Raw genomic sequence first — 9,872 nt, 5'->3', positions numbered from 1 at the left:
ATCCATGACATCATTTTCTGGAATTTTCCAAGCTGTTTAAAGGCACAGTCAACTTAGTGTATGTTGACTTCTGACCCACTGGAATTGTGATACAGTGAATTATAAGTGAAATAGTCTGTCTGTAAACAATTGTTGGAAAAAGGACTTGTGTCATGCACAAAGTAGATGTCCTAACCGACTTGCCAAAACTGTAGTTTGTTAACAATACATTTGTGGAGTGGTTGAAAAACAAGTTTTAATGACTCCAACCTAAGTGTATGTAAAATTCCGACTTCAACTGTGCTTTAAAAATATATATATATTTTACCTTTATTTAACTAGGCAAGTCAGTTAAGAACAAATTCTTATTTTAAATGACGGCCTAGGAACAGTGGGTTAACTGCCTTGTTCAGGGGCAGAACGACAGATTTTTACCTTGTCACATGACAAAGAATATATGACCCTTTTAGCCACCTTAATTGCATCATCACCATTGGTTATACAGTACCAGTCAAAAGTTTGGACACACCTACTAATTTTTATTTTTATTTTATCTCACCTTTATTTATCCAGGTAGGCTAGTTGAGAACAAGATCTAATTTACAACTGCGACCTGGCCAAGATAAAGCAAAGCTGTGCGACACAAACAACAACACAGAGTTACACATGGAATAAACAAACATACAGTCAATAACACAATAGAAAAAAAGTATGCATACAGGGTGTGCAAATTAGGTAAGATAAGGGAGGTAAGGCAATAAATAGGCCATAGTGGCAAAATAATTACAATTTAGCAACTAAACACTGGAGTGATAGATGTCCAGAAGATGAATGTGAAAGTAGAGATACTGGGGTGCAAAGGAGATTAAAAAAATAATAATAACAGTATGGGGATGAGGTAGTTGGATGGGCTATTTACAGATGGACTATGTGCAGGTGCAGTGATCTGTGATCTTCTCTGACAGCTGGTGCTTAAAGTTAATGAGGGAGATATGTCTCCAGCTTCAGTGATTTTTGAAATTCGTTCCAGTCATTGGCAGCAGAGAACCGGAAGGAAAGGCGGCCAAAGGAGAAATTGGCTTTGGGGGTGACCAGTGAAATATACCTGCTGGAGCGCGTGCTACAGGTGGGTGCTGCTATGGTGACCAGTGAGCTGAGATAAGACAGGGCTTTACCTAGCAAAGACTTATAGATGACCTGGAGCCAGTGGGTTTGGCGATGAAAATGAAGTAACGGCCAGCCAACGAGAGTATACAGGTCACAGTGGTGGGTAGTATATGGGGCTTTGGTGACAAAACGGATGGCACTGTGATAGGCTGCATCTAATTTGCTGAGTAAAGTGTTGGAGGCTATTTTGTAAATGACATCGCCGAAGTCAATGATTGGTAGGATAGTCAGTTTTACGAGGGTATGTTTGGCAGCATGAGTGAAGGATGCTTTGTTGCGAAATAGGAAGCCGATTCTAGATTTAATTGGAGATGCTTAATGTGAGTCTGGAAGGACAGTTTACAGTCTAACCAGACACCTAGGTATTTGTAGTTGTTCACATATTCTAAGTCAGAACCGTCCAGAGTAGTGATGCTGGACGGGCGGGCAGCGATCGGTTGAAGAGCATGCCTTTAGTTTTACTTGCATTTAAGAGCAGTTGTAGGCCACGGAAGGAGAGTTGTATGGCATTGAAGCTCATCTGGAGGTTAGTTAACACAGTGTCCAAAGAAGGGCCAGAAGTATACAGAATGGTGTCGTCTGCATAGAGGTGGATCAGAGAATCACCAACAGCAAGAGCGGCATCATTGATGTATGCAGAGAAAAGAGTCAGCCCAAGAATTGAACCCTGTGGCACCCCCATAGACTGCCAGCGGTCCGGACAACAGGCTCTCCGATTTGACACACTGAACTCTGTCTGAGAAATAGTTGGTGAACCAGGCAAGGCAGTCATTTGAGTAACCAAGGCTGTTGAGTCTGCCGATGAGAATGTGGTGATTGACAAAGTCAAAAGCCTTGGCCAGGTCGTTGAAGACACCTGCACAGTCTTGTCTCTTATCGATGGCGGTTAATATATCGTTTAGGACCCTGAGCGTGGCAGAGGTGCACCCATGACCAGCTCGGAAACCAGATGGCATTGCGGAGAAGGTACGGTGGGATTCGAAATGGTTGATCTGTTTGTTAACTTGGCTTTCGAAGACCTGAGAAATGCAGGGTCAGTAGCAGTTTGGGTCTAGAATGTCTCCCCCTTTGAAGAGGTGTATGACCGTGGCAGCTTTCCAATCTTTGGGGATCTCAGATGCTATGAAAGAGAGGTTGAACAGGCTAGTAATAGGGGTTGCAACAATTTTGGCAGATAATTTTAGAAAGAGGGTCCAGATTGTATAGCCCGGCTGATTTGTAGGGGTCCAGATTTTTCAGCCCTTTCAGAACATCAGCTATCTGGATTTGGGTGAAGGAGAAATGGGTGGAGGCTTGGGCAAGTTGCTGTGGGGGGGGGGGGTGCAGGGTTATTGACCGGGGTAGGGGTAGCCAGGTGGAAAGCATGGCCAGCCGTATAAAATGTCTTATTGAAATTCTCAATTATCGTGGATTTATCGGTGGTGACAGTGTATCCTAGCCTCAGTGCAGTGGGCATCTGGGAGGTGGTGCTCTTATTCTCTATGGACTTTACAGTGTCCCAGAACTTTTTGGAGTTTGTGCTACAGGATGCAAATTTCTGTTTGAAAAAGATAGCCTTTGCTCTCCTAACTGCCTGAGTATATTGGTTCCTAATTTCCCTGAAAAGTTGCATATCGCGGGGGCTATTTGATGCTAATGCAGTACGCCACAGGATGTTTTTGTGCTGGTCAAGTGCAGTCAGGTCTGGAGGGAACCAAGGGCTATATCTGTTCCTGGTTATAATTTTTTTGAATAGGGCATGCCTATTTAAGATGGTGAGGTAAGCACTGTTAAAGAATAACCAAGCACCCTCTACTGACAGAATGAGGTCAATATCCTTCCAGGTTACCGGGGCCAGGTCGATTAGAAAGGCCTCCTCGCTGAAGTGTTTTAGGGAACGTTTGACAGTGATGAGGGGTGGTCGTTTGACCGCAGACCCATTACGGACGCAGGCAATGAGGCAGTGATTGCAGAGATCCTGGTTGAAGACAGCAGAGGTGTATTTGGAGGGCAGGCTGGTTAGGATCATATCTAGGGTGCCCGTGTTTACGGATTTGGGATTGTACCTGGTAGGTTCCTTGATAATTTGTGTGAGATTGAGGGCATCACAGTTAGATTGTAGGACGGCCGGGGTGTTAAGCATGTTCCAGTTTAGGTCACCTAACAGCACAAGCTCTGAAGATAGATGGGGGGCAATCAATTCACATATGGTGTCCAGGGCACAGCTGGGGGCAGAAGGTGGTCTATAGCAAGCGGCAACGGTGAGAGACTTTTTAAAAGTAGAAGCTCGAATTGTTTGCGCACAGACCTGGATAGTAAGACAGAACTCTGCAGGCTATCTCTGCAGTAGATTGCAACTCCGCCCCCTCTTGTCGGAAAATGTTATAGTTAGGGATGGAAATTTCAGGGTTTTTGGTGGCTTTCCTATGCCAGGATTCAGACATGACTAGGACATCCGGGTTGGCAGAGTGTGCTAAAGCAGTGAATATAACAAACTTAGGGAGGAGGCTTCTAATGTTAACATGCATGAAACCAAGGCTTTTACGGTTACAGACGTCAACAAATGAGAGCACCTGGGGAATGGGAGTGGAGCTAGGCACTGCAGGGCCTGGATTAACCTCTACATCAGAGGAACAGAGGAGGAGTAGGATAAGGGTACGGCTAAAGGCTATAAGAACTGGTTGTCTAGTACGTTCGGAGCAGAGAGTAAAAGGAGCAGGTTTCTGTGCGCGGTATAATAGATTCAAGGCATAATGTACAGACAAAGGTATGGTAGGATGTGAATACAGTGGAGGTAAACCTAAGTATTGAGTGACGATGCGAGAGTTATTGTCTCTAGAGACACCATTTAAACCAGGTGAGGTTACCGCGTATGTGGGAGGTGGAACGAAAGGATTAGCTAAGGCATATTGAGCAGGGCTGGAGGCTCTACAGTGAAATAAGACAATAATCAATAACCAAAACAGCAATGGACAAGGCATATTGACATTAGGGAGAGGCATGCGTAGCCGAGCGATCATAGGGTCCAGTGAGTAGTTAGGCGGGCTGGAGACACGGCGATTCAGACAGCTAGCGGGCCGAGGCTAGCAGGCTATCAGAAGGACCTTAGAGGGAAGTCTGTTGTAGCCCCCTCATGCGGTTACGTCGGCAGACCAGTCATGATGGATCAGCAGGGCTCTGTGTAGTAAAAGGGTCCAGGCCAATTGGCAAAATAGGTATAGTAGTCCAAGAAATGGGCTGATGGACCTCTTTAGCTAACAGTCCGGTATGCTCTAGACAGCTAGCCGGCTAGCAGATGGGCATTCAGGGGACGTCACGACGGAGGAGCCCGTTGAATAAAAACCTCGGGCGGATTACGTCGGTAGTCCTGTCGTGATGAATCGGCGGGGCTCCATATCGGCAGTAAAAGGTGTCCAGGCCAATTGGCAAAATAGGTATTGTAGCCCAAGGAGTGGCTGATGAACCTCTTCAGCTTGCCGGGAGATGGGCCTAGCATAGGCTAGCTCCAGGCTAATTGGTGCTTGCTTCGGGACAGAGACGTTAGCCAGGTGTAGCCACTCGGATAGCAGCTAGCTAGCTGCGATGATCTAGGTGAAAAGGTTTAGAGCTTGCGGTAGGAATCTGGAGATGTGGAGATAAGAGAAGTCCGATATGCTCTGGGTTGAATCGCTCTGAGCAGACTGGCAGGAGTTGCCCGGGCTAAAGGTTAGCTGATGACCGCTAGCAGTGGCTAGCTGACTACTAGCTAGTAGCTAGCTGGCTTGCTTCTGTTGGGGGTTTCGGTTCTAAAGTAAAGAAAATAGCAGATCCATACCACATTGGGTGCAGTGAGTTGCAAGAGAGTATGTTGAAGTTGAGGCTAAGAAAAATACAAAAATTATATGCGAAGAAAAAAGATAAAACGATATATACACGGCACGACAAGACAAAGACTCCTGACTGCTACGCCATCTTGGATCAGTTATCATTCAAGGGTTTTTCTTTATTTGTACTATTTTCTACATTGTAGAATAATAGTGAAGACATCAAAACTATGAAATAACACAAATGGAATCATGTAGTAACCAAAAAAGTATTTTAGATTCTTCAAAGTAACAGCTCTGCACACTCTTGGCATTCTCTCACCCAGCTTCACTTGGAATGCTTTTCCAACAGTCTTGAAGGAGTTCCCACATATGCTGAGCACTTGTTGGCTGCTTTTATTTCACTGTCCGGTCCAACCCATTCCAAACCATCTCAATTGGGTTGAGGTCGGGTGATTGTGGAGGCCAGGTCATCTGATGCAGCACTCCAACATTCTCCTTCTTGGTCAAATAGCATTTACAGAGCCTGGAGGTGTGTTTTGTGTCATTGTCCTGTTGAAAAACAAATGATAGTCCCACTAAGCACAAACCAGATGGGATGGCAAATCGCTGCAGAATGCTGTGATAGCCATGCACCCCCCACACCATCACAGCTCCTCCTCAATGCTTCACGGTGTGAACCACACATGTGTTCACCTACACTGTGTCTCACAAAGACACGGCGGTTGGAACCTCAGGACAGATTTCTACGGTCTAATGTCAATTGCTTGTGTTTCTTGGCCCAAACAAGTCTCTTCTTCTTAATGGTGTCATTTAGTAGTGGTTTCTTTGCAGCAATTCAACCATGAAGGCCTGATTCACACAGTCTCCTCTAAACAGTTGATGTTGAGATGTGTCTGTTACTTGAACTCTGTGAAGCATTTATTTGGGCTGCAATTTCTGATGTGCAGTTAACTCAAAGGAAGTTATCCTCTGCAGCAGAGGTAACTCTGGGTCTTCCTGTCTTGTGGCTGTCCTCATGAGAGCCAGTTTAATCATAGCGCTTGATGGTATTTGCGATTGCATTTGAAGAAACGTTCAAGTTCTTGAATTTTACGGATTGACTGACCTTCATGTCTTAACCCTTGTGTGTTGTATGTGTTTTTGTTATTCACCCAATGTTCACGGGTCTGATGGACCCACGACATTATTGGGTTTTTAAAACAATACAGCCATAACAATTTACTTAAACATACTTAATACTTAATATTTAGATATTGACATAATAATTACAAGCAATATAGACAGCATACATGGTTAACTTTTGCCATTTACCTCTGCCAGATCACATTTATCACATATCACATTGTTTCACACACTACAAAGGGTAAAGAGTGCGAGAGAAGTGGGAGATAGGCAGACCGGCAGGGAGACAGACAAGGAGGAAGACAGAGTGAAGGCACACAGCAAACATTTTTGTTTCATTTGACTTGTTTTCACCTACACACACAGTTTTCCAAACGTTTATTATCCCCAGGTCCATATGTAATATAATATAAATGTGTATGGGGGTGCACAGTGTGCACTCAATGAAAATATGTTATTTTACATGTTCTTCACAGAAAATGAGCCAAGGCCAGTGGGTCTCAGGTTGAAAAAATATTTTTTATTTTAGTAAACATTGAAAATGAGTCCCACAGACCGGAATATCACACAGTGGTTAAAGTAATGATGGACTTCCTTTCTCTTTGCTTATTTGAGCTGTTCTCGCCATACTATGAACTTGGTATTTTACCAAATATGGCTATCGTCTGTATACCACCCCTACCTTGTCACAACACAACTGATTGGCTCAGACACATTAAGAAGGAAAACAAATCCATAAAAATGAACTGTTAACAAGGCACACCTGTTAAAACCTCTAACGCCTCACAAACCCGGATCCGGGAGCACCCCCATCAAAAAAGCTGACTAGCATAGCCTAAAGCCACAGGGATATCATATAATAAAATGTTCATGAAATCACAAGTCCAAGACACCAAATGAAAGATACACATCTTGTGAATCCAGCCATCATTTCTGATTTTTAAAATGTTTTACAGGGAAGACACAATATGTAAATCTATTAGCTAACCACGTTAGCAAAAGACACCACTTCTTTACTCCACCATTTTTTTACTCCATCAGTAGCTATCACAAATTCGACCAAATAAAGATATAAATAGCCACTAACCAAGAAACAACTTCATCAGATGACAGTCTGATAACATATTTATTGTATAGCATATGTTTTGTTAGAAAAATGTGCATATTTCAGGTATAAATCATAGTTTACCATTGCAGCCACTATCACAACTCTCACCAAAGCAACTAGAATAACTACAGAGACCATTGTGTATTATCTAATTACTCATCATAAAACATTTCTTAAAAATACACAGCGTACAGCAGATGAAAGACACAGATCTTGTGAATCCAGCCAATATTTCAGATTTTCTAAGGCATATTGAGCAGGGCTGGAGGCTCTACAGTGAAATAAGACAATAATCAATAACCAAAACAGCAATGGACAAGGCATATTGACATTAGGGAGAGGCATGCGTAGCCGAGCGATCATAGGGTCCAGTGAGTAGTTAGGCGGGCTGGAGACACGGCGATTCAGACAGCTAGCGGGCCGAGGCTAGCAGGCTATCAGAAGGACCTTAGAGGGAAGTCTGTTGTAGCCCCCTCATGCGGTTACGTCGGCAGACCAGTCATGATGGATCAGCAGGGCTCTGTGTAGTAAAAGGGTCCAGGCCAATTGGCAAAATAGGTATAGTAGTCCAAGAAATGGGCTGATGGACCTCTTTAGCTAACAGTCCGGTATGCTCTAGACAGCTAGCCGGCTAGCAGATGGGCATTCAGGGGACGTCACGACGGAGGAGCCCGTTGAATAAAAACCTCGGGCGGATTACGTCGGTAGTCCTGTCGTGATGAATCGGCGGGGCTCCATATCGGCAGTAAAAGGTGTCCAGGCCAATTGGCAAAATAGGTATTGTAGCCCAAGGAGTGGCTGATGAACCTCTTCAGCTTGCCGGGAGATGGGCCTAGCATAGGCTAGCTCCAGGCTAATTGGTGCTTGCTTCGGGACAGAGACGTTAGCCAGGTGTAGCCACTCGGATAGCAGCTAGCTAGCTGCGATGATCTAGGTGAAAAGGTTTAGAGCTTGCGGTAGGAATCTGGAGATGTGGAGATAAGAGAAGTCCGATATGCTCTGGGTTGAATCGCTCTGAGCAGACTGGCAGGAGTTGCCCGGGCTAAAGGTTAGCTGATGACCGCTAGCAGTGGCTAGCTGACTACTAGCTAGTAGCTAGCTGGCTTGCTTCTGTTGGGGGTTTCGGTTCTAAAGTAAAGAAAATAGCAGATCCATACCACATTGGGTGCAGTGAGTTGCAAGAGAGTATGTTGAAGTTGAGGCTAAGAAAAATACAAAAATTATATGCGAAGAAAAAAGATAAAACGATATATACACGGCACGACAAGACAAAGACTCCTGACTGCTACGCCATCTTGGATCAGTTATCATTCAAGGGTTTTTCTTTATTTGTACTATTTTCTACATTGTAGAATAATAGTGAAGACATCAAAACTATGAAATAACACAAATGGAATCATGTAGTAACCAAAAAAGTATTTTAGATTCTTCAAAGTAACAGCTCTGCACACTCTTGGCATTCTCTCACCCAGCTTCACTTGGAATGCTTTTCCAACAGTCTTGAAGGAGTTCCCACATATGCTGAGCACTTGTTGGCTGCTTTTATTTCACTGTCCGGTCCAACCCATTCCAAACCATCTCAATTGGGTTGAGGTCGGGTGATTGTGGAGGCCAGGTCATCTGATGCAGCACTCCAACATTCTCCTTCTTGGTCAAATAGCATTTACAGAGCCTGGAGGTGTGTTTTGTGTCATTGTCCTGTTGAAAAACAAATGATAGTCCCACTAAGCACAAACCAGATGGGATGGCAAATCGCTGCAGAATGCTGTGATAGCCATGCACCCCCCACACCATCACAGCTCCTCCTCAATGCTTCACGGTGTGAACCACACATGTGTTCACCTACACTGTGTCTCACAAAGACACGGCGGTTGGAACCTCAGGACAGATTTCTACGGTCTAATGTCAATTGCTTGTGTTTCTTGGCCCAAACAAGTCTCTTCTTCTTAATGGTGTCATTTAGTAGTGGTTTCTTTGCAGCAATTCAACCATGAAGGCCTGATTCACACAGTCTCCTCTAAACAGTTGATGTTGAGATGTGTCTGTTACTTGAACTCTGTGAAGCATTTATTTGGGCTGCAATTTCTGATGTGCAGTTAACTCAAAGGAAGTTATCCTCTGCAGCAGAGGTAACTCTGGGTCTTCCTGTCTTGTGGCTGTCCTCATGAGAGCCAGTTTAATCATAGCGCTTGATGGTATTTGCGATTGCATTTGAAGAAACGTTCAAGTTCTTGAATTTTACGGATTGACTGACCTTCATGTCTTAACCCTTGTGTGTTGTATGTGTTTTTGTTATTCACCCAATGTTCACGGGTCTGATGGACCCACGACATTATTGGGTTTTTAAAACAATACAGCCATAACAATTTACTTAAACATACTTAATACTTAATATTTAGATATTGACATAATAATTACAAGCAATATAGACAGCATACATGGTTAACTTTTGCCATTTACCTCTGCCAGATCACATTTATCACATATCACATTGTTTCACACACTACAAAGGGTAAAGAGTGCGAGAGAAGTGGGAGATAGGCAGACCGGCAGGGAGACAGACAAGGAGGAAGACAGAGTGAAGGCACACAGCAAACATTTTTGTTTCATTTGACTTGTTTTCACCTACACACACAGTTTTCCAAACGTTTATTATCCCCAGGTCCATATGTAATATAATATAAATGTGTATGGGGGTGCACAGTGTGCAC

Source organism: Salvelinus fontinalis, chromosome 6, assembly GCF_029448725.1.
Source record: "Salvelinus fontinalis isolate EN_2023a chromosome 6, ASM2944872v1, whole genome shotgun sequence".
Classification (NCBI taxonomy): domain Eukaryota; kingdom Metazoa; phylum Chordata; class Actinopteri; order Salmoniformes; family Salmonidae; genus Salvelinus; species Salvelinus fontinalis.
Note: the sequence above shows the minus strand (reverse complement) of the source record.